This window comes from Diceros bicornis, chromosome 10, assembly GCF_020826845.1.
Source record: "Diceros bicornis minor isolate mBicDic1 chromosome 10, mDicBic1.mat.cur, whole genome shotgun sequence".
Classification (NCBI taxonomy): Eukaryota; Metazoa; Chordata; class Mammalia; order Perissodactyla; family Rhinocerotidae; genus Diceros; species Diceros bicornis.
Genome location: NC_080749.1, coordinates 33,368,682 through 33,393,450, shown reverse-complemented (window position 1 = coordinate 33,393,450; position 24,769 = coordinate 33,368,682). Strand labels below are relative to the sequence as shown.

Here is a 24,769-nt window from a genome sequence, read left to right as displayed (position 1 = left end):
CCCGACAGGCATGAGATTTGTTCACAGGGCATTCGCCATCTATTCCAACCCCTTGCAGATCCCACAGCATAGCATCCCGGCGTTGACTCCCAAAATGTCCACCCTCTAAGTCAAAAAGCAATGCAAGAGTTGTCTCATTACCCTTGGTCATTTACTTCCATTTTCGGTACAAAAACCAACACTACTGGCTCCCAAAGAAACAAGGTGAAGAGGAGGAGGAAATGGCCAGATGGAAGAACAGCTACGGTACCCAATTAACAATAAACACCTCTCTTTCCTGCCAGGACACTAAAAACAGAATCCCACCCAGCTTCTCGAGTTATTATCTCAGCCAGTTGGCTACACATTTGATGGAAACAGAGGTCCAACAATGGAAAAATAAAAGCTTTTCCCCAGCAAATGGGGAGTGGTCGGAAATGCATTTGAAGAAAACTGCCAATGGCAGTTCCAAGTTTATTCTCTCCATGCAGCGCTGATGGAATTTACTCAGCTCACATGCTTGGGAGCCATTTCTCTAACTACTGATGCTGCCAATTCCACCTGCAATCTGAAATACCAGGCTGTACATTTCATTCCTCATCTCTCCACACGTAATAACTGAAACACCATTTTTCATGCTCTAGAAAATGCAAACGCAGCTGAATTGATCCACTTCAAATCTTCCCAAATGATTCGACTAAGGATGAAAGCAGATGTCTCAGGGCCTGGGGATAGTGGGTGTGTGTATGGGGGAGGGTCTCTTTTTAGTAGAATTGTTACTGGTTTAAAGCATAGGTCCTACCCTCATTTTAAAGTCTGTCAGACATGCATCCTAGATGGCTGCATGCGACATCCTTCAGGTCAAATACCACTGCTGTCTGTAGAATCTTTGGGGTGGCTAGGATGTAGGTGGCTATAGACAGGACCTGTCAACTGCCTGTAGTCCTCTGATTAGCCTGAATGTCCCACCAAAGCCAAAAATCAGACACAGTCTGGAAGTCTGTGAGTCAACTGGTTAAGGTAAGGGCGAGAAAGTCAGCAGTTAACATGACCAAGTGCAAGCCACAGGTCTGGGAGTCAGGAGGTCACAGTGGCGGGCCGAGGGCCCTAGGCAGGCCAGGGTCTAGAATCCCAGCACAAGCCACTTATCAATGGAGGCTTTATTCCTTTCTGTGAATGCCCTTCCATCCTTTCTAAAACTAATCATCAACTCCTTGTTCTACAAGGCCCAGCTCAAATTCTACTTGTCCTGGACCTCACCAGCAGGCAGCTGTCTGCTCTCTTAGACATACCTTTACTGGGTGTTATTTACTATACCATGTTTATAAAGTAACATAAACACACACACACACACATGCATATTATCAACAGAGTATAATAATTATATCTCTTTCCTTCTCTAGACTATAAACTTTTTGAAGGCAGGAACCACGTCCCGTATGTTGAATACTGTACTAGACAATGAAGATTCACAAATAAACGTCTCTGAATTTTAATAAATGGAGGTGCAAATTAGTAAGCAGTTGGTTTGTGAGCAAGTAGAAAAGAAACAAGTGATAGTAAGGTTTAGGATGGCCAAATGAAGGTAATAGCCAAACAAATCTCCCCTCCTTTGTGACATGCTTACCAGGCTTTAATCAGTGGAATTCCACACAGGACCTGGATTTTGGCAAGGCAGTACATAAAATTTTTTATCCTTGTAGAAATTATGGCAAATTATGAGCTACCAAGTAATGTTTTTTAGCAGAGGAGCCTCAACCCTAAATGTTCTAGTAGTACGCTACAGAACTCTGTCTTTATTTGTGCTGTTTAATGTTTTTATCAACTACTTGAATGAAGACAAGATTTCCTATCAAATCTACTGGAGGCATAAAGCCAGGAAAGACAGCTACTATGTTTCATAACAGAATCAAGATCTGAAAAAAGATGTGAAAGATGACAGCATCAATCTGAAACCAACACGATGCTAAATAAAATTGATGCATTTTGGTTCAAATTATCAATAGCATAGGCACAGAATAACCAAGACCTTGCTAGACAGAAATTAGTTTATATGAATTTTATAGTAATTAAAAACACCATGTCATATATATGAATAGTGCTGCTGCTTAAAGAAGCTAATGCACAACTGAGCCTCATCTTTAGGTTACAACTTCTGGATCAAGCAAAATTCCTCTTCACGAGTCTGAGCACCTTTGGAATATAACATCCACTTCTAATCAGGAGGCCTACAGAACCAGATATCCAGGGTGGTGAGAGGTCTAAAAACTCTGCCTTAATTAGAATATTTGAGAGAGCTCCACTTGATGCTCAGAGAAATGAAAACTTTGGTGGAGGGAGAGGGAAATTGAGAGTTCAACTTCTACTGATAACTTTTCAAATAGTTGGAGAAGAGAAAGTTACCTCAGAAAATGACTTCACAAAAGCTTCAAGGAGACCAATTTGGGGTCAATTTTTGAAATGCTCAACTAGGGAATGGGCTGCCTGAAAGCAACGAGCTTCCTTCCAATGGAATAATTCAAGTAGAGGAGGGATGAGCAACCATCAATGGAGATGCTGTAAAATGGACTTCTGCACTTGGAGATCAGGATCCTTGAAGGAAAGGACCCGAAGTCCCTTTCAATTCTATGGTCTTCATTGGAGAGGAGCGACCAGAGGGCCAGGAGATGGCCATCTCAAATCACTCAGTTGTACCTCTGGACTTGACACAATCGCATGCTGCATCAAGTCAGACTTGAGATCGCCTATCTATCGGAGGAGAGCTTTGCCCTTACAAATCCACACACGCGGCTGAGGAGCTTTTGTGGCTCATGATGACTGGTCTGAGTGTCCTGCTGTTGACCACTTAATGTAAAGAGGCAAATGGAAAATGAGGCAGAAATGAGTAAAAAGGGCAAAGAGGAGAAAAAAAGAGCCTGCAGACTGCAAAGCAGGGAGCTTGGGGTCAAGACGTACCATTCAGAATGGAGAAGGGTAATCACAATGCTGTGGGTTCTCACACAGATTAGTGGTTTTTATTGTAGATCCTGGGAAAGAAACCACAGAGCAAATTTCAGTTGTAGAGTATTTTCCTCGTAAACCAGCATAACCACTTCTTCAGCACCAATAGCTCCAATGTTCTTATAGCTCTCATCAGTGGAGAAGAGCACTGAAAAAATACTTTTTTCTTATTCAAAACCTTTCCCCGTGATCCATGTGTTACTGAAAACATGTGGCCTTTCTTGAGTCCCCCTTCCCTTATCCTTCTGCACCACTCCCCAACAATAACAACAACAACAACAATAGCCTGGGGATTTGGACTAAAAAAAAATTGGACTAAAAAAAGCTCTCATGTAAAGAATGAGCAAAACAGAATTTCTATCCTTGGGTTATAAAAACTGAAAGGTAAGGGGAATTTTAAAGACCCACAAAGTGATGAAATGAAGAGAAAGACATCAAGTCCACCCAAAAGGTGATAAAATATTTTATTTGTTTTTTGGTTGTGAAAAAGAAAATCAATCATTAAAATGACTGTCAGAATGCCTCAAGGATAAGGGCATCGCATAGGACTTGGCTATAAATGTTGTAGAGAGTAATAAAAGAGTTGGTTTTGTTTCCTTAGCATTTGTCTGGGCTGAGCCCTCCTATTTCAACACAGGAATCATGGGCAATGGTAAAGGCAATCCACCACAGGGCACGCATTATAGCCTTTCCATGCAGGCCGCTTCCAAGAATCCCAGAGCAGCTGCCCCCGCCTATACCCAGGTTTCCATCTAACACTGACCCTGCAGGACATGCCTTCAAACTGTCAGGGCTTCAGGATCACAATTTGCTTTATTTTCACAGTTACTAATTATTTCATACATACCTGCTTAAAAAACAAGTATTTTTTTTAGTCCTTATTTTTCTTAGTCCTTGGAATTCAAGATGAAGAAGGCAAGGTTCCTGCCCCAAGGAACTTAGTGGCCTTGGATTAATTCTGATGTTGTTCAATGATGTATTTCAAGTGCCCGAAGATAGAGAAAGGTGACAGGGTAGCTGTCATAAAAGCAACTGTTGATTTTATTTAAACCCGGGAAGGATTAGCTAAGAATTTGTAAAAGAGGTAGGATTTTCGGCTAACCCACAAACTTGCATTTTGTCTTGAATATTTTTTTTCTACATGTCAAGCTCTTCCATGAACATGTGATACGTCAACGAAGTCTCAAAAGATGGCTCCCACTCAAAAGTAAGTTTCTCTAGATCTGCAATGAAGATAAATATTAAGAACTTGGAAATAAACTGAAGTTTGGAATGAACTAGAACTAAACACATGTGCCAATCAATATTGAGCTCTACAACTACTCATACATCCAAATTTTATCGAGGATAATTCAGTTTCTTATTTGTCATCCAAATCATATACAATAGGACTCAAGAATAGTACTGAGAACAGTGACATGATAGGGGATGGTAGTATCTGTCAAATGGAAACCACTCCAGCTGTCTTTCAGTAGTCCTCATCTATGACAGCACAGGTCATCTTAAGTGGCAAGGCTTTCTCAGCACCATCACAAGGACAGGGCCTTAAAGGGGCTTTACTAAGATCTCCACTGAATACTCAGTGATCAACTGGCAGCATTACTGAGAAGGTACAGGCAAGAGGTGCCCCCAAATCACCATTCATCTTCATAGCTGCATCTTTGCCCTTTAGATCAACACCAGGCCGGCTGGGAGGTCTGGTCACTCACATAATCATTCTACATTGACCATTAAGATGGCCACTTTTGACCACACTGGACAATATAATTTCTCAAATAGACACATGGCTGAAAACCTGGACCTACGAAGTATCTTACCAGAATGAGCCATGGCTCCAAGTCTGGGGCATGTTTATATCATTCATATGACTAAACAGGAAGCTTGGCCCTCGAGTCCATTGCCTGAAGATTCTTATTCAGTTGAAACCAATATGAGCCAGGCTGGATGACTCAGGGGGAACGGTAATGATGGGGTGAGTAATCACTCTCTTGAAGTCCCTAGTTAGGATAAAGGCTGTTGTTGTTCATTACCTGACAGGACAGGTTTCTCAGGCTGGCCAAGAACAGAACAAATAAATCAATGTCGCTTCCTCCCTAACATCGTAAAACTCTGTACTTAAAGTCTGCATTTCAGTTCACAATTCAAAGAAAGCTATCCATAGAACTATCTGTTTGGCCTCTGGTGAGAACAGGGATCAATGAGATAGGGGAGAAATGGCAGAGAGGACATTTGTAACCTTAGCAGAGAGAAATCCTACAGGAACACCACCTGGCTCTCTGCTCTTGGTCACTGCCTCAGTGAGTTTAGGAATCCTTTATATAAACTAATACAATGTCTTATTCTAACAGGGTAAACACACATGCTGACAAGTGAAAGTAAAAGCCTCTAACATGGCAGTTCATCTTAAAGACTTGAAAATTAAAAATCTTTTCCTTTCAGAGTCATAACCAATCTCAGAAGCAAATCCATGAATGCATTAGGGATTTTCATTTCCCAGTTAATCTGAGTCTCCCTACTATTTTCCATATTACATTACTCTAATTTACCCTTTTCGGAGAGATACGTTAAAATACTGTTTACTTGCAACTAGTAGACAAGTAAGTCCTGGAGGGCTAATGCACAGCATAGTGAATATGAACAACAATACCGTATTACAATCATCAAACTTTCTAAGATCTTAATTATTCCCACCACAAAAAAGAAATGATGATTATGTGACATGATGGAGGTGCTAACTATTACTAGAAAGGCAATCATATTACACCATATAAATGTATCAAATCAACACGTTGTACACCTTCAATTTACGGAATGCTTCACGTCAAATACATTTCAATAAAAAAAATTTTAAATACTGCTTAATTACAAATGAAGTGCTACTAAAAATATAGAAAATAAACTGATTTAATACATGGCAAGTAGTCATCCACATTATCGCCTCATATTAGAGTTCTGTTGGATAATATCTAAATAGGTTTACACCATGTGTGATTTTAGCAACAATCTGATTGGACATATTGCTGATGTTCCAAAGTAAACTTAACTAAAAGGCTTGACCACACACTTGATCAAAGCATACCTAAAGTTTAAACGCACAAGAGAAGCTGGGGCCCTACAGAGTGTGTGCTGCAGGTGACATTACTATCCAAATTCATTTATTCACCATCCTTCCTGTGGCACGACACTGGGTGGTTAACCCAGATCTGCCATCTCGGAGTAACCACCCCTGCCCTTTTCATCCTGGCATGGACCCACATTTGGAGAACAGGGGGAAACAAGGAGATAGAATTCAATGTTCACGGGTTAAATGTGGAAAGTGATTGTGGTGAGAACAGGAGAATCGTGCACGGGCTCGTCATGTTTAGACCCAGAGGAAGTTTTCATCTCTAGTCTAGAAAGACTTCCTGAAGATGAAATTTCAAGAGCTACTTAAGGTTAAATTTGAAATGCTGTGCTTTGGTTGGATTGTTGATAATAAGCTTTCAAGAAAGGGCCACTGGATTGTAAGAAAGTTGCCAAAGTGCCCGTTACTGTGGGTTACAAGCTGATGGCTGCATGTGCAGATGTGTGAATATGCATTCTAACCTTCTCCATCTCAGCCTTCCTTGCCAAGAGTCAGCCTAGAGCAAAGTTCTTTTTTTTCTTTTAACTCTCTTTCTGTGTTTGTTTTTATGCAATCATCTTCACTGCTAGGAAAAAAAAAAAAAAAAGGAGAGGCTTACCCAAACTTTCCGGTATTGTCTTTCTACAACATTGGTCATAAAACCAACAATGAAACCCAGTAATCCTGGGGCGAGTCAAAACTGCAGCGAATTCAAGGAAAGACCATGTCGGAACCATCCTCCACAGGGATACGGTTGACTAAACCTTCTTCAGGAGGCCTGGGGACTTTTGCGTGCACTTGAGCACCCTGTGGTGAACCAGTCTTCTAAGTGCACTGAATCCTCCTGCTCACCACTGCCACGGAAGGCCCAGCTGCCTGTCACCCGCCTCCCCCCCACACACTCATATCCTTCTCCTGGGCACCGCCAGTCCCCTCAAATAGGCAATGTTAGCCAAAGCCAAAGGCAAACTAGTGTTAATCACTCAAGGCTACTGAAAAACAAAGGCGCAGGCTCTGGTAGTGCTGGTGGACCAAAAAGGAGGGAGCTAAAGGAGTACTGGTTTCACAGGAAGCAATTCAATCCCATTTATAGCAAGGAAAAAACATCCCCAAAGCCCTCGGAAACAAAAGAAGCTTCCTGCCCACGTTCTGTTCTCACTCTGTCCTAAAGGCAGGCTGAGCTACTCAGCGGCAACAACCAGTAAAGCACTGTTTGGAGAATCTCTGCTGTAGAGACCTGCCCATCAGGTTTTCATCTCTATGCTGGGGGATAAACTGTCCCAGCTGCTTTGAATAAGAAAAAAGAGAAGCAAGCATCCAAAAAGGAAAAAGTACTTAATGCAGGGCAGGATCACAAACTCTTACAGATTAGCTGAAGGGAAAGATTATAAAGGTAACAGAGTTTCCACTGGTATGGGGAAAGCAACCCCAGGATTTCTTGCTTGACAATCAAGAAATCTGGCCTTCAGGGAAGTTCCTGGTGTGGGAAGGTGAGAGATGATGGAAGGGGAGAGGCAGCCAGCAATGGGGGTCTCCCTAGTCCCTCCCCCATGTTCTGCCCTCTCTGGTGGGGCTGTGCCTGTCCTGACTGCCTACCTTCCAACTCAGATTCTGGCCGGAGTCCATATTAGGGTGAACATGCAGGTTCTCATGTATGCAGAAGTTGTGGCAAACACCTCCCAGCAGCGGGAACAGTCAGTGATGCTAACCGGGGTCAATGTAGGAGGACCAGGACATCAGAAGGAGGAGGCTGGCTGTGGAGTCAAGAGATAACAAGGCGATTTGATAGAGAGAGGATGCTAGATGGCTAGAATGACTGCCCTCAGGTCTTAGACTGATGGTCTCTTCCCCATCCTAGTGCTAAATGCCAAGTCCTGGCTCCTAAATGTGCTCCACACCTTCAAACTGAGGAAAGGACCACAGTCCCCTTACTAAGATATGGGTGTGATGGGCTACTTCATCCATGGCTGCGAGGGTGACCTTATAAAGGTCAGTGAAACTTGCCACTTTCCTTAGATAAACCACCTGGTACTACCTGGAGATTGGACTGAATTCAGTTCCACAAATATCATATAAAAGAGACTGTCACCCTTTCCCACCCTTTCCCTGGGGTAGTCCTTAAACAAAAAGCTAAATAAACACAACATTCTTTTCTTTGGAGGTGAGGCTTTCTGAATAGCTGCAGCCCAGAACAAGAGGCTATCTGAAAGGCTAGAGAGGACGTTATTAAATATTCTCATTCTTCAAATGCTTCCCCAGCAAACAAGCAAGAGTAACACCATGATCATGATCACCATGATCTGACACACACACACCCAGGAGAATCACTCCCTGTTCCATAGGATCACGAGTGGCTTTATTATCTCCAATTAGGGTCTCCTACAATGTGACCAGAACCATTTTTTACCACATGGATGTACCCAGAAAGGCTTAGTGTCCCTCACCAAACAGCCAATCCCCCTGCCTCTAGAAAAACGACATGGTCCAAGATAGAACTCTCTTAAGAGTCAGGAAGAATTAGTTTCCATTAACTTGAGAGGCATTTGGGGTTATGCACAGACTCTGGAGCCAGTCTGCCTCGGTGGAATCCCAGTTCTGCCACCCAGGAGCTTTATGACATTGGAGGAAGTTACTTAACCTCTCTGTGCCTCAGTTTTATCACCTATAAAACGAGGATAAAAATACAACCTACTCATAAGATTTTGTAATGACCAAATGCATTATGATATGTAAAGGACTTACAACAGTGCTTGGCATATAGTAAGAACAATGTTAATATTTGCTGTTTTTACTACTCTCTTTATTATTATACCCTTGGATATGTTACAGAAGACCTCTGTTTTCCAGACTTCTCTCAGATGGGCTGACAACACCATCACTACTCCAGGATGATTTAAAGGAAAAATAAAATAATTTTAAAACAAAGTTAATTTCAGAGTGCATTCATATCAAAGTTAGGAGCCTGTGATAAATTTTAAATGGCCATGAATTCTTTGCAGCTATTCCATTAAGAGGTAGAGTCTATTTTCACCCCTCTCCCCTGTGGGATGGCCCTACAACTTTCTTTGACCAATAGAATGTGCAGCTTCCACTCTTGTCTTCTTGTGGGACAGTTCTGTCATGGGAAGGAGCCTGAGCTAGCCTACTGGAGGAAGAAACCACTTGACAGAGATGTCATCCCAGCTGAGGTTCCCTAGATCAACCACCTTCCAGGCACCAGCTGAGTATGGTGGCAAGAGGACCCCAGGTGAGACTAATAGAGCCCAGCTCAAATTGCTGACCCACAGAATCATGAGCAAATAAAATGGTTGTTGTTTTAAGCCACTAAGTTTGGGGTGGTTTATTATTATGCAATAGATAACTGATACAGAACCCTAAACAAATGAGGCTTTATTATCGATAGCATTTCAAACACAAACACACACATGAAACCAGGCCACTTGACTATTTGCCAGCAGGTTTACCAACTACCACATGGTGCTTCCAAGCTCTCACCCCACCCACCTATGGCCAGTGAGGCTCCCACAGTCAGCATGTTAACTTGGGAAAAGTTAAGATCAATTAATGATCAAATCTGGGGAGATGGAGGCAAGCTTTCTGCACCAAGGTAGGTGCCAAATTAGGTCTCTGCAGAGGGGGTGGTGGGAACACAGGATTTTGTTCCTTTTAGTCTGTAATAGAAGATAGGGCCAGAAATGACAAGATTTGGCTTCCTTGGAAGTAGCTTTATACCATGGGTCTTGGATTTTGCACCATGAAATAGATACCTTCAAGGCGTGAGCAAACCAATTCAAGGTCAACATCACCAGGTGAGAATCAGGGGGAGCCAGTCAGAACCAACCACGTAATCCCTGTGGTCCAGATATGTGGCTCCAAAACTGCAGGAAGCCCTGAGAGGCTTCATTTTTTCTGCTGTACAGCAAGAGAATGATTACATTCTGAGCTTTGATTTTGCTGTGACCTAAGGAAAAACCTGTCTCACTCCACAATACAGGGGAAAAAAATACCAAGTTCCATAGATCAGCATTTTCTCATCTGTAACGTGTGGGAAGAATTGATAATCAACTTTGTTGGAAAATCACTCTGAAACATGTTATGGAGACTTTGGAAGCTTAAGTCCCTGTCTGTCATAAACAAAGCCACCACATCTAAATGAAACAATCTTACTCACTAATTTGATAAGTTGGAGCAGCCACAGTGCTCAAGGTTCTTAGGGGAAGACCAGCAGCATTTGTCTGTGCATATATTTGTTTGTTCATCTCATATTTGTTAAGCATGACTGTAAAAGGTGGATATTAACAGGACCTTCCTCATAGGAACGCTGTGCAGATTGAGAGAGAATAATGCAAATAAAATGCTTAGGCTAGTGCCTGGCAGAAAGTAGGAGCCAATAAACGTTAGCTGTTGTGATGGTGGTGATAGAGATGGTTAATATTAGAGGTATTATTTTTTATTGCCATTGTTATCATTATTATTATGATTATCATTATGATGATGATGATGTTCCTAACACTGGGTTTAATACTGGAACTAAAAAGGCATTAAGGGGGCCGGCCCTGTGGCTTAGTGGTTAAGTGCGCGGGCTCCGCTACTGGCGGCCCGGGGTTCAGATCCCAGGCGCGCACCGACGCACCGCTTCTCTGGCCATGCTGAGGCCGCGTCCCACATACAGCAACTAGAAGGATGTGCAGCTATGACGTACAACTATCTACTGGGGGGCTTTGGGGAAAAAAAAAAGGAGGAGGATTGGCAATGGATGTTAGCTCAGAGCTGGTCTTCCTCAGCAAAAAGAGTAATAGCACAGATGTTAGCTGAGGGCTGATGTTCCTCATTAAAAAAAAAAAAAAAAAGGCATTAAGTTTCCCTGCTTTGGAAGATAACCCAATGCTCTCCATACGTCTCACTGCTGGACCATATTCTTCTCTGCTCTCCATATTCTTCGAGTTTATTAATAGCAGACTCTTAAGTTGAAGGAATAGCTCACACACCACCCAATATGCCCTGTGGGAAACAGCGATGATAATATACAGATTCCTACTTGTTTTCTTGGGCCTAATTAGTAGTACAATGTCATCCTTTTAAAAAGGCAAGGAGTAAAGCATCTTAGTAGATATTCTACAGAATACCGCTTTGTACTTGAAACATATAATTATCATTAACAAACACGGATGCTAATCATTCTATCTGCTCTTTAGACAAGAAACAGGAAGGTAAACATGGCCCTGGCCCCATCAGCTCACAACCTAGACAACTTCCCTCGGAGGCTGCCTCCCTCCCCATCAGACACAAGATGGGAGGTTTGTTTGCAGGCAGAGGGCCTCTGGGCTGGAAGCCGATGGCCCATGCCAGGGAGAAGATTAGTCAGGAGACCAGGCTCACGTCCCTGAAGCCTCAAAAAGACATTCCTTGGCCTTGGCAACATGACCTCAGAAAAACCAGACCTCAGACTCAGTTTTTCACCAGGAAAATGGAGACAGTCGAACTTGGTCAGCCTGTGTATTAAGCAGCACACCTAAAACCAAAATGGCAAAGTGAATGAAGTAAAAAGCAGCCATCAGTAAACACATACTTTAAATGTGCCCACATTGATATTCTTCTCTGTTGTGATAATGCTCTCATCCTATTTTGGATCAGGAAATATTTTCTAATCCTTAACATCTAAATATCCTATAATTACAGATGCTCAATAGGGCACACACTTACTAAGTAGAGTTAGCAATGTATTTTACTTGACCTAGACACCTTTGAGCATCGCTCCCCTCCCCCCACGTATTCCTACCCCTGTGACTGGGACAGTTACTCTGGAAGATTCTCTTTTAATTGACCAAATTACTGTATTATGTAGGAAGAGGAGTCTTTGATCCACTAACCATTCCTGGGGCATGGGGACTTCCTCCTTGGGTTCACCAGAAATGTAACTTAAGCCAAAACCAGGCTTCCAAATCCCAGGAACCCAGTGAGCAGCGAAGGGTTAGGATGCAACAGAAAACCCAGCAAACCGCCCAGGAGATGGGCGAAAGACCGAGTCCCAAGATGTTCAGGAGTCCACGTGGATCCCTGACACCTAATCCACAGCGCCCAAATGAAAAGCCAAGAGCTGTCCGTAATCACCTCGATTCTTACCTTGTCAGGCTCCCCTCTCTCGAACAGTGAAGAGGTCTGCACCCAAAGTCACCCGCCTAGCAAAGATAAAAAGATGAGGGAAGAGCCACCGCTGCTGAAGAGTTACATTCCTGAACAACTGGAATGTTTTCTAACAGAAAGCAGGTCTCCAGCTGTTTGGAGATCTGTCAGAAGAGAACAGCAGCAATGTAACCAATTGAACACCACCAAATGCATGAAATCCCTGGACTCAAGTCAGGTTGGGCTGTTCAAGTTACAGAGAGAGTGAGCTAACATTTTAATAACACACATGGGCCCCATCTAATTGGGAATAGTAATAACTGGTGAAATCATACACCTCATCACATCCCTCCACAAAAATGGCTGTTTACCAAGGAGCTGGCAGAACTTTGTAGAACACTGACATATATCAGGGTACGTTGGCAGGTCAGGGCATTCACACCTTCACACATTCAACAAATCCACACACAATGAAGACTCTATGCCATTTAATCAACCCTGCTTTGGAAGACAGCCCTACCAGCTGATGAAATAATGACAACACGAGACTTGAACCTAGATGAGGAGGTGGGAGGGAATCGGAATCTTTTCCTACATGCACTCAACTTAGCAAATGTAAAAGACAAATAACAATTATGCCCAATTTTAAGGAAATTCTATTATATATTTATGTCCCTATTTGTGATGGTTAATTTTATGTGTTGAATCAACTTTGCTGGGCTATGGTCCCCAACTGTTTGGTCAAACACCAGTCTAGATATGGTTGTAAAGGTATTTTTTAGATATGATTAACATTTAAATCAGCAGACTTTGAGTAAAGCAGATTACCCTCCATAATGTGGGTGGGCCTCATCTAATCAGTTGAGGCCTTAAGAGAAAAGACTGAGGTCCCCCCAGGAAGAAGGAATTCTGCCTCTAGACAGCCTTCGGACTCAAGAATGTGACATCAACACTTCCCTGGGTCTCCAGCCTGCTGGCCTTCCCTGGTATGCCAGCCTCCATAATCATGTAAGTCAATTCCTTAAAATCAATCAATCTCTCTCTCCTCTCTATGTGTTTGTGTATGTGCATATATATATATATATATATATATATATATATATATATATATATATACACACACACTAATGTACCATGTAATGTCAAAAAAGGATGAGTTAACTTATAAAATATGTATACTATGTTAAGAAGACAACATAAAAAAGAGGCTATAAGAGCATAACGAAAAGTTAGTCCAAGAAATGTATGTTGTATAATACTAAACTATTACTCGATGCAGATCATAAATTAGGTTTTAAGCATCCTAGTGGCCAAAGCAATGAAAAAAACAGACACAAGATAATCACACTGACTCTAAGATAAAATATAATATGGACAATTCTCAAGAGTGTTAGTTTGTTCTTGTCATCAAGAAATTTCTACCAAGGTATTAACCTTCCCGTCCTTGGGTAAATTCTTAAAGTATCCTTCATCATCCACACGGGGGCTCAGAAGGAAAGTAACTAATTAACTGTGCCTCCAGGTATATACAGTTGGGAATCTCCTATAATGCTTCTTACTGCATCCCTCAAAGTGAGTTATGATGCCAAAGCACAATTCACTGAAGTCATTTAACGAGGCCAAAAAGGAGCCCAAGCATGCAGCCATCTGATCATCTGGTTTGATCAGGGATAAAAATTAGAATTTCTGGAAGAAGTAATAGGCTCCATATCCTTTGTGATATATCCCAGAAACATTATTATTTCTCCCAACAAAAAGCTGAGTGGCAATTGGGCTACAACTGTCTGAGGCTGTGGTCTCTGGTAACAGCCTGGAATAAAGGCTTTCTCTATTGCTGATTAGGGGCAGATCCACAGAAAAACTGCCCTCAGTCAGGTTTATAAGCTCAGGTAATATATGTCTAAGAAATATAAGGTTTAATTTTATATTTTTGCATTTGTAGAAGTCTTATATAATTTTCCTGCCATGGAATCAATTTAAAAAAATTTTTACTATGGTAAAATATACATAAAATTTACCATTTTAACCATTTTTAAGTGTACGATTCAGTGGCATTAAGTATACTCACAATGTTGTGCAACCATCATCACTATCCACTTGCAGAACTTTTGCATCATCCCAAACAGAATCTCTGTACCCACTAAACAATAAGTCCCCAATACCCCCTTCCCCCAGCTCCTGGAAACCACTATTCTACTTTCCGTCTCTATGAGTTTGCCTATTCAAGGTACCTCATGTAAGTGGAATCATATTATATTTGTCCTTTTGTGTCTGTATTTCACTTGGCATGTTTTCCAGGGTCATCCATGTTGTAGCATGTGTCAGAATTCCAATCCTTTTTATGGCTGAGAACTATTCCATCGCAAGTATACACCACATTTTGTTTATCCCAGAATCAATTTTTATATAATTAATTCAATAAGTAATTACTGAATATTTACTACGTGAAAAGTTTTATTCTTAAAATATTAACTTTATTCTAAGAACACTGTATAAGAGGCAGAAGAGCTACTCCACAAGGAACCAATTAATTGTATAAATCCTAGCTTCAGAATCAGTAGCAGCAGTCAGAAAACAAAAGTCTGTTAAATAGTTTTTCTTCCCTAAGGGTTAGTAAATCTCCGCCACAATCTTAATTAACGTTCTTCATATGTAAAGCTGGAGTGAGATGAGAATATCCCCACTGTGTGGCCAGGGTACACTGTAGCTCTTCATGTCATGGTGCCTAAAGCTCCCAAAGCATCATTCTAGACCCCTGACCAGTGACAACGAGCTTCTGTCAAAACAGCTGACGTCAAGAAGGCAGAGAAACTGCAGTTCTGTGAAAGCACTGCTTTCTATACCTGCAGATAAAACATCCTGATGAAATCAACCAGAAAAGCACATTTTCCCCTAACCTGCTTGCCATCTGTAAGCTTTTCGTTTCTGGAGCATATAAATAAGGTAACCAGTCTTCTGTGTGGAAACATGGGTCCTAAGAAGAACACATCTCCTCCCCAGCAAGCCACACTTGCTTAAACTTTCCACAGTTTAATAGTGGAAATATAAGGCGAGAAGTTGCATGCCACCCTGGTTTTCACCTTCAGAGTTTATAAAGGAGCAGATGGCACAGAGGGGGGACGCCACCACACACCTGAATTCACGAAAGTGGCCCAGTGTGAGTCATCAAAAGATGTCCGCAGGAAGTTAACGAAATGCAACCATTTTTGCACACTGGCAAGGGATTGCAAGCAAAATCAAGAACCATTGAAGATTCAGGCCACTTTGCTCAGCATAAACTTCTCAGCTGGGAGGATGTGCTGTCATCCCTGATTGTTAGCACTTGGCTGAGCTCAAGTTCATTCACTACTTCTGCACTCAGTTAGCTGGGAACACGTCATTTAGACACACAAGCTGTTTTACAAAATTATAAAGAACTTAGCCTTGAGTTCCTCCTGTATGTTTTTTAAGATTGACTTTGAGAGTAAGAGTTTTTTTAGCTAAAAACAAAATGAACACTGTTAAGAATGTTCTTTTTAGTATATAGGTAAAGAATCCATTGCCTCTGAAAAAGGAGACACTTCCATGGGTTGTGGAAGCCAGTCCCCAACAGGCTGAAACTACAATGTTAATACAAAGGATCTCAAATTAGCCTAATCAGGAAACCCCCGAATAAGAAGGCACTCAGTTCTCTGTCTTTAGTAATTACTCAACCCCTCTTCGAAGGGCATCAGTAGTACACATTCTGGAAGCAGATGAGGGGCATAACTTGAGTTCTATAATTTTATCTGTAACAATCATTCTGACTCTCCAAGTAGTAAGTTCATTCAAGCCTTTCTGACGCACACACACCGCCTCAAAAAAAATTTCCCATGGCCGGGATCCATTCTCAAAGAACACCACCAAGGCAATCAGGATTCACGAGTAGTCGTAAAATTAAACTTGAATTTGGTAGAATACCAATTCCCTCCTGTTATGGGCTGAATTGTGTCCTCCTCCCTTCAAAATTCATATGTTGAAGTCCTAACCCCCAGTACCTCAGAATTTGACAGTATTTAGAGATAGCGTCATTAAAGAGATGATTCAATTAAAATGAGGACCTTTGGGTGGGCCCTAATCCAATTTGACTGCTGTCCTTATAAGAGGAAATTTGGACACAGACACGTCCAGAAGGAAAGACCATGTGAGGACACAGGGAGAAGACAGCCATCTGCAAGCCAAGGAGAGAGGCCTCAGACGAAACCAACCCTGCCGACATCCTGATCTCAGACTTCAAACCTCCAGAACTGTGAGAAAAGAAATTTCTGTTGTTTAAACCACATAGTCTGTGGTACTTGTTATGGCAGCCCTAGATAACTAATACCCCTTCCCTTTTCTTTCTCCTCTGAATGGCAGGATTCCTGGGGAGAAGTCTGTACAAAGATCACAGGGACACTGTCTTCTGCCCCTCTCAAGGGACTGGCTGTCATTCATTTCCTTATCCCTAACCAGGGTAATCTCTAAATCCAAAGAAAGTGACAAGTAGGAACATCTCACAAATACCCTGAAGACCCCTACTCCATAACAGGGGACCACTGCCTGCCCCAAGGCCCCTCACCTCCATATTATAGGAACTTTCTCTGCCTTTCCCAAATGCTCCGTGCTAACTAGAAGTCACTCTGCAAACAGCATCTTTGGGAGACTGTTCTCAGAAACTGTGTCCTCTTTCTCTTGCCTCAATACCCAGGGCTGGTTCAGATGCCTTAACCAACCTCAGTTCCCTCTCTTCCTAAAAAGAAAAGGAAGAGTCGGAGTGTGCCTTGCACATGACAGAAGCAAGTCCACAGCAAGAGATTATCAGGGACAAAAGGACTCCCAGTTGCCTCAAGACTTGATTCACAACTAATTACTTCCTCCTTTACTGGAAAGTTTCATCCAGGAGAGGTGACTGATGTCCCTTGTTAGTGCTGGGAGCCACGAACACCCACAGTTTAATTTCTACACTCTCCATAGTTAATGTTTGGCCTGTAGCATAGGTAGGCATTAGGTCTGGCTCCCGATGCTACAGCTTGAAGGGGACTGTGCTGGATTCAGAGGGGAACCATAACAAGAAGGACTGTTGGGGGTAAGTCACAAGAGACAGTAGCAGAAGGGATCACTTAGCCTGTCCTGGTGCCCTAGCTCCATTAGTCTCCTCAAGCTCTTCAGTCTTGCTCAGGCCACCTCCCCAAAGCCAACACAAGCTTGGCATGGCTTTGCCTAGAAGTATCCAGAAACAAATGTGAAATCTCTAATTATTAGAAGTAATGCCCCCAAGCACTCCTGGGTCAGCAAACAAGGCCCCTGGGTCCTCTCTATGCTGCAGTGATGGGCTGGGGGCTCTTGTCCAGGGCACATTCCAGCAGCAGGGGACCGCTAACACTCACGCCTCCAAGTCCCAGCCTGTGGAAGAAAAAGGAGAGCAGACTGATGCAATTAGCCAGGCAACCGGGAACTTGTCAAACCATTTAGATAAGACAGCACTTGAATTTATTCAGTTCCCATTACTGGAGGGTGACTGTGCTTCCACCCCCTGCTGATTCTGCGGGCTGCACAGAATCTTCCTAGCAAGGAAGAAAAAAAAAAAAAAGGATGATTTCTCAGCCTACAAATTGCAGGACTCTGCAGTTAAATCAGCACACATCATGCCTCAAACCAAGGAGTAATCTGACCTTAATGGAATCAAAGGACACACTCTGTTGAGTGACGTTGTCACAGAATCTGAAACTCAGTGATGAACTCTGAAAAAATTCAAGTATCCAATTAATAAAAAAACATAAAGTATCTTATCCAATTCAATCTTCCTTGCACCTCTTGCCAACTGATTACACATTAGCCTTGCTAGTGGTTTTGTTTCAATTATTGTGGCATGAGCATCTCAAGAGTCCATATGGAATCTTCTTATATCCCTTTTGGTGCCTAGCACAGTGTTGGACACAAAACAGAAACTCAGTAAAGGCTCAGTTACTGACTGTTTCTTGCTTTTGAAAGTTTTCCCCGTAGGGAAGCAAATCCACTCTACCTGCCTCATTTAATCAACAACACAAGTCCCTCCACACCCACCCCCTCACCCCCTCACCAAACTAACCACAGCAACAGGACCTTCACAGTGAATGTCCACTGTGAATCCAGGGGATCACACAAAACAACAAAGTTACACATGGAGCTTCAAGGTTGGTAAATTCTTGTTCTCTGTTTTAAAATCTGAGCATTTCTGTATGTTTCTTAGGACTGCTGTAACAAATTACCACAAATTCAGTGGCTTAAAACAACAGATCTCATAGTTCTGAAGGCCAGAAGTCCAAAATCAAGGTGTTAGCCGGGCTGATGCCTTCTGGAGCCTCTGAGGGAGAATCTGTTCCATGTAGCTCTCCTCCTAGTTGCTGATGGCTGCTGGCAATCCTTGGTGTTCCTTGGCTTGTAGCTACATAACTCCAATCTCTGCCTCCGTCTTCACATGCCCTTCCCCTTATGTCTCTGTATCAAATCTCCCTCTCCTTTCTCTTATAAGGACACCAGTCATTGGATCTAAGGCCCACTCTAAAGCCAACATGAGCTCATCCTGAGATCCTTAGCTTAATCACATCTGCAAAGACCCTATTTCTAAATAAGGTCACATTCACAGGTACTGGGGGTCAAGGACTTAGTTATATCTAGTTTGGAGGATACTATTCAATCCACTACAACATTAAAAAAATCAGAACACGTCATCTTTACTACAAAACCCCATCTTCTTCTCAATGCTCTTCTTCAGATGAATAGATTCATCCTAGTCCTAGTCAGGACCCAGGCTGAACTCTTTGAATCGTCTTCAAGGGCTCTCACTCACTTGCTCCCCAATTCCAATCAGCTCCACAATCCACAGTAAGGAAGTACAATTGAATCAATTCTATCCTACAAAACTGCTCGCGCCTGTCCCCTCTTTTCCATGCCTGCTGCCTGACCACCCCGGCCCCAGCTTGGATCACCTGTCTCAGACCAGGTCATGACTTCTTCCTACCTGCTCTGCCTTCACCGCCCATACCACATGTCGCTGCTTTAAACAGAGCCCGACCACGCCACAACCCTGGCCACAAACTTTCAGCGGCACCTAACCAAATGAAGCCCAATCTCTGTATTGCCTGGCATCCGGCTCCCCTAGAATGAATCCCAAACCCTTCCCAGTCTTATTTTCCACTGGTCTAGGCTTTGGTGAAAGTAAATTACTGACTGTTCTTAAATAGATTCTCAAAGGCCTCCAAGACTTTGAGGTCCCTCTGCCTGGGATTTATTCACTAATTCAACAAGCTTCTATCTTGACTCTGTCCCCTTGTCATCTTACACACAGAACAGCCCAATTCAAAAGACAACTCATCCATAAGTCTTTGTCCAGTTTCATCAACCACACTGCATTCCTCCTCCTTTTAAAATTTAACAGCCTGCCAGACAGATAAGGCATTCTTGTTCTCTCCTCCTCTTAGAGACTTGAGCACTTGTCATAAACCTCATGACAGAATCTGGATGGAACTCTGCTTTACTCATGTACATCTCCCCCATAATCTAGCGCAGTGCCTTACATATAACATGTGCTCAGAAATATCTGATCAATAAAAGATACATTGCGCAAGTGAATAATGTAGTCATTGTCTTCAAGCAGCTTACATTTGGGGACAGAAGAGGATGGGATAAGCACAAAGGTGAATAACAATGACCCATATCATAATATTGTAAGTATCATAAGTATAAATAAAATTCTTCTGGAAGCACAGGAAAGGAAGCTTTTGAAAGGGCTGCACGTTTCCTAGAAGAGGTAGAACTGAAGATAGATATGGAAAGATAAATAATATTTTGATGAGCAAAAGGTGGGGAGCCATGGAAGAGAATTAAATACAGAAGAACCACCATCTGCAAAAGATAGAGAGCCAAGTGAAAGCAAATGGCATTTTCCAGGTTCCATGAGGAGCAGAGTTTTCTGGCCCATTGACTGAGGAATGGTGAGTAACGGAAGGCAAGGCTAAAAAGGTGGGTCAGCATCTCGAATGCCATGCCAAGGAATTTGAAATTGACTGTGAAGGAGATGGGAGTCATAGAGGACTTTCAAACAGGTGTGACGTGGTCACATCTGCATTTTCAGGTGATCACTTATATGGTGTTGCAGAACCTAAACCTGGACATGCATCTGAATCATCTGGAGAGTTTCAAAATTGCTTAATATAGAGAGAAAAGTACAAATAACAATATAACAATTCTCCATTCATAATAAAATCATGTTAATGTTTTGCCATTTTGGCTTTACAAATTTTTACGAGAAATAAACCATATTTGTCTTTGAGCTCCCCTTTGTTCCCTTCCCCAGAAATAAACACTTCCCTTGGGTGAGTATCCTTCTAGTCCATGTTTATACATAGAAAGAAATATCTAGATATATGTATATATCCATAAAAACTATATGGCATTGCTTTTTTGTAGTAAAATCATATAAATGATCCATTTAGTAAACATTGTTTTAAATTTGCTTTACTCACTGTGAAGCATCTTTAAAAATTGAGATTCCTGCATCCCACCCAGATCTAATTAATCACAATACTGAGTGGAGTTGTCCAGAAATATGCAGTTTTTAAAAATCCCAGTTCATTTTGTTGTCACTAGATCTGCATTTGAGAGTCACTGGTGTCAAAGACGAACTGGAGAGAAGATAAAGTCGAGGTAGAAAGAGCAGTAAGAAGGTTTTGCGATAATTCAAGCAGAGGTGATGTGGTCCTAAGCAATGGCAGTGGGAATGGAATGGAAAGACAGGGCACAGATTCTGAGGCCCTGTGAGGATCAAAGCAATAGGACTTTGTAACTAATTAGATTCTGGAGTGACAAAAAGTAGTAGCTAAGAAATGGCTCTAAGGATTTTAACCAAGGAATTGGAGGACAGTGACACCATTAACAAAAATGGAAAACAGAAGAGGAAGAACAGGCTACGGGAGATAAAATTGATCTGGTTTTAGATGTATGAATTTGAGGTTTCAGCAGGGCCTTTGTGTAAGTATCTCCAATAGGCATTTATACATGCTGGACTAGATCAAGGGAGAAGGTCGAGGTTCACCATGAAGATCCAGGAGTCCCTACTTAAAGGTAACAGCTGTGCACATGGTAATGGACATGTTTGCTTCAGAAGACAGCCTCGTGCAGGTCCCTGGGGGATGCATATATTTAGGGGAGAGCAGATGAAGAAGAGCAAGCTCAGGAGACTGAGGACTGGCCAGAAGAAGGAGAAGGGCAGCTTGGGATCAGGAAGCCACAGGAAGGATCAGGGGTCAAGAATCCACAGTGACCAGAGTGTGAGACTGAAGAGGAGGACTGAGACAGAGCATTAAACTGCCGAACTGGTGGCCTTTCAAAGAGTAGTAGCAATTACGAGGGGAGAAGTCAGAGTGTGACATGAGTTAAAAATACCGAAGCAGCAATGTTAAGCTGCTTTAGTGTTGAAACTTGAGGTCAAAAAGAACAGTTGAGGGATAATTATTGTAGGGTTTAGAATAGGAGGTTTGAATATATAGAATGTGAGAAAGAAACCAGCAGTAAAGAAACTATGACAAGATGAGAAAATAAAGATGAATATAGTCCTGAAGAAAAAAGAGGAAATTGGATCACGAAATAGGAAGATGTCCTGTTAAAAATGGCGGATCGATAATACACATTTCTGTCCTTCCCTTCTTAGATCCCCATTAAAAGAATGTTAGTTAAAACTGTTAAATTTTTCTTTACTAAAATAAAAAGAACTAGAAGGAGCTAAGTGCAGAAGAGAGATTTTGGAAAATAGAAAGCAGAAGGGCAAATGGTAACTAACTTAGCTTATGATATTCTTTGCCCTGCCAACAGCTCACAGAGTAGGAAACCAACAAGAAGCAAACTAACTTATTCTGTGGAATAAGAGGGTTCAGCACCTGAAGACACCAGGTAGCAAGAGGGCAGGGGTGGATCTTAGGTTGAAAACAGAGAGATTATTTAAAAGCAGACAGACCAATTTAGACCTCCAGAGCCTCTCTCCAGCTCTGCATAGCAAGGCATCTAACCAACAGAAGACCAGGGCTTCATCCTTTGGAAAAACTAAGAGGAGGATTCTCTGGATTCAGGGCATCAGGCACAGTGGAGCAGTGGGATGAAGTGTAAAACTGAAAAGTGTGGGGATTGGCGATCATCAGCATACTGAACCTCCGCCTCCCATAACAGCAGCATCGAGCTATAGAACACATAGCTTTTCCCTTCCCACCCCCTCCATACCTCCCCCTCCAATCCTCCCTCCCTTGGGAGACTGGATAATTCTTCTCTGAAAAAACTAAGTCCCCCAGAGCAATATCCATATATACTCACCATCCATCATCTATAGGAAAACCTCACCCATTCATACCAAATTTACAGCCAAGGATCACCAGGCATTTGAGGAAAGCATCCCATGTGAAAAAGTTGAGCCAAACTAAACACATAAACAAATAACAAGGAACCCAGAGAAAATAAGGAAGATGAAGATTTTATGGCAATCTAGAGGCTACAATGGCCCAGAGAGATATTTAATTTGGCCAGTATGGTTTCTTTTGTGTGTGTGTGTGTGAGGAAGATCAGCCCTGAGCTAACATCCATGCTAATCCTCCTCTTTTTGCTGAGGAAGACCGGCTCTGAGCTAACATCTGTTGCCAATCCTCCTTTTTTTTCCCCCAAAGCCCCAGTAGATAGTTGTATGTCATAGCTGCACATCCTTCTAGTTGCTGTATGTGGGATACAGCCTCCGCATGGCCGGAGAAGCGGTGCGTCAGTGCCTGCCCAGGATCTGAACCTGGGCTGCCAGTGGCTGAGCGCGCGCACCTAACCGCGCGCACCTAACCGCTAAGCCACGGGGCCGGCCCCAGCATGGTTTCTTAAAAAATGGAAAAATTTATATAAAAATCTGTATTTCTAACTTGTCCTGAAAATCAAAAGGTCAGGCAATTCTGGACTCAGATGGTAACCCCATATGTCTGGGGCCGAGAGCAAGAGCAGGAAATAGACGAGCCAAGAGTGTGTGAGCCTGGACCTTCTTCTGAGGAGAGGTTCTGAGCTATTACTGGATTTGGAAAAGGGTCCATGATCCAAAAAGAGGTTAAGAGCCTTGAAGCAGTCTCCCTTCCTTTGCCAACAATTTCTCATTTTCTAAGTGTCTTGCCCTCTGCTCCTCCCACAGCTGTAGTTTGGCCAAGATCCGCATTTCACTCTTTTAATCTCCTTTCAGTCACTCCCTCCAGCCCTTAATCACTTTTATGACTCTTTTTCTAAATTCCTCCAATTTGTCCAAATCCAACTGTGAAGTCACACATTTCTTTTCCCTGGGAAGATGTAACACAGTTTAGAACTACTAAGCAAGAGTCACCTAAAAGCTTTTAGAAGGAATATCCAAGATTTGACACATTAAATCAACTTCTCATATGCACCTTGCCCAGTTCAGAAAGGAAAATGCAGAGCACTCTAGGGAATGTGACGAATTGGAATCTTGCATGTGGATATTCCCTGATTATTTCTTGTGCATTGAAACTAAATAGATAAATGGGTCAAGAGAGGCCTGCTCTTGCAGCCATCTTGAAATATCCTGAAGAAAAGAGGAAGAATCAAAACTGCCCACAGCTCAGGACACATGACTACTACCATCTCTGACTTGATTAGAAACAAACAAAAAAATAATACACATACACACTGGCTCATGTGCATAAATTTGTAATCAGCTAAGCCGGCTCTACCCAATCTCAAGGTTTCTTGCAGTCACACTAAAGCATCGGACAATTTGCTCTGACTGGAGGTAATCACAACACATAAATAAATTTCTGCCAAATAAGAATTAATTTAAATTCCTCTCAAAGCTTTTCAAGAGACAGACTAGCCTGCCCTTCAGCGATACCTTCTCCTGGGTTAATGAGCTGAATTATTCTGTTTATCACAAGCCAAAGGTAACCTGGTAGTTGGACTGATAAAGTTCTTTCTAAAATTGCTTCACTGGGGGGATTCTGCTTTGTTTTGCGTTTTGTTGCGAATGTGTAGAGTTCTGGGCCACATAACTATCCCCAAAGCTCCTGGAAGCACAGTTAAGTATTGGGGCCTTGGACACAGTAAGGCTCAAAGAGAATTGGAGTCAATGCTCTGGGAGTATAGCTGAGAACCGAGGATTGCACATCCTCCTGTGTAGAGTCTTGCGTAGAGTCCTGGCCCAGGACTGTGTAGGAGGAGCCCTTCACCTGTCACCCAGCATTACCACTGACTGATGGGATGGGGCCTCAGGAGGAGATCTGTATTCTAGATTACATTCTAGAACTTTCCATGGGGCACTTCAAGTTTCTTGTCCTACCTGACAGTGTTGCTTAGAAATCTGAAGAGTTAATAGTCTAGAAAAAGCTCTGCAGCATTTGAAAAATGTTCCTAGGGCCAGCAGATAAGTATGAGGGCCTCCCACAGCTACCAGCCCAAAAGTCTCTAATGCCTATTGTTTGTTACTTGAGGGATTTTCCTGGAGTTGCTTTTCTTTCACATATCCTTGGGGTTGTTAATATTTGAGGTTTCCCAGTAATGGCTCCAACA

General features: G+C 42.4%; 1 protein-coding gene across 8 annotated transcripts in view; it reads right to left on the bottom strand.

The window, feature by feature from the left end:
• Positions 1–24,769, bottom strand: part of LYPD6B (LY6/PLAUR domain containing 6B) — a 160,989-nt gene that overhangs the window by 36,165 nt on the left and 100,055 nt on the right. For 3 of the 8 annotated variants that reach the window (XM_058548930.1, XM_058548935.1, XM_058548936.1), the window contains 4 exons: positions 12,206–12,261; positions 11,524–11,594; positions 10,254–10,403; positions 7,679–7,836 (listed from right to left, as the gene is read on the bottom strand). The exons of 4 other annotated variants lie outside the window; for them this stretch is intronic. The gene's annotated coding sequence lies outside the window, so the exon portion shown is untranslated. The remainder of the gene's footprint in view (positions 1–7,678; positions 7,837–10,253; positions 10,404–11,523; positions 11,595–12,205; positions 12,262–24,769) is intronic. One more of the 8 variants, XM_058548933.1, reaches the window with a different exon arrangement.